The sequence below is a fragment of the Fukomys damarensis genome, unplaced genomic scaffold (genome assembly GCF_012274545.1).
Source record: "Fukomys damarensis isolate Sample0158 unplaced genomic scaffold, DMR_v1.0_HiC HiC_scaffold_38, whole genome shotgun sequence".
In the NCBI taxonomy this organism is placed as follows: Eukaryota; Metazoa; Chordata; class Mammalia; order Rodentia; family Bathyergidae; genus Fukomys; species Fukomys damarensis.
Window position 1 is genome coordinate 20546188 of NW_022900950.1, and position 698 is coordinate 20546885.

Here is a 698-nt window from a genome sequence, read left to right on the forward strand (position 1 = left end):
CATAAGTGAGGCTTCTCAGAGATGGCTGGACCTAGGGTATGTGAATGCAAATTAAGAGTATGATACAAGAATTAAAAGTCAGTGGCTCTAGATTCATCCACTAATTGGTTCATAATAGTTCGAGGTGTGGGTAATGGGAGGACCCACCCTGGGTGTGTGGCACCACTCAAAAAGCATGTATCCTGTAAAGGATAAAAGGGAAAGGGGAACTTGCTGCTGCTCTGCTGTTGCTACCTTCTGCCTGCTCTGCGACGGACTGTTTCTTCTCTGCCATTCCCCCCTCGCATGCCATCCAGCCTTGAAACCAACCGATTATGGACTGAAACACTTACAAACTAAGCTAAAATATCCCTTTTCTCTTTTTATCTCAGAGATTTTGGGTATTTATTCCCAGCCTCAAAAAAGTAACTGAGATATGTACCAATTAATTTTTTTTTAAATAAAAGAGTGGATGTTTTAAAATTTCTGTTCTTTATGCCTATGTAGGGAACATCTCCAGTACTGACAATTTTTAAAGTGATATACATACAATCAAAATTTTAAAACTTTCAAAAGAATAGCAAAAAAGGAAGACTTCATATTGTTTATAAAACCAGTATATTTTGTGATTTTTATGAGATCAATGTACTTATGAGACATGGTTTACTACCCAAATCAGTAGAGATGTTAAATTGATGAATGCAATTCAATAATGGATT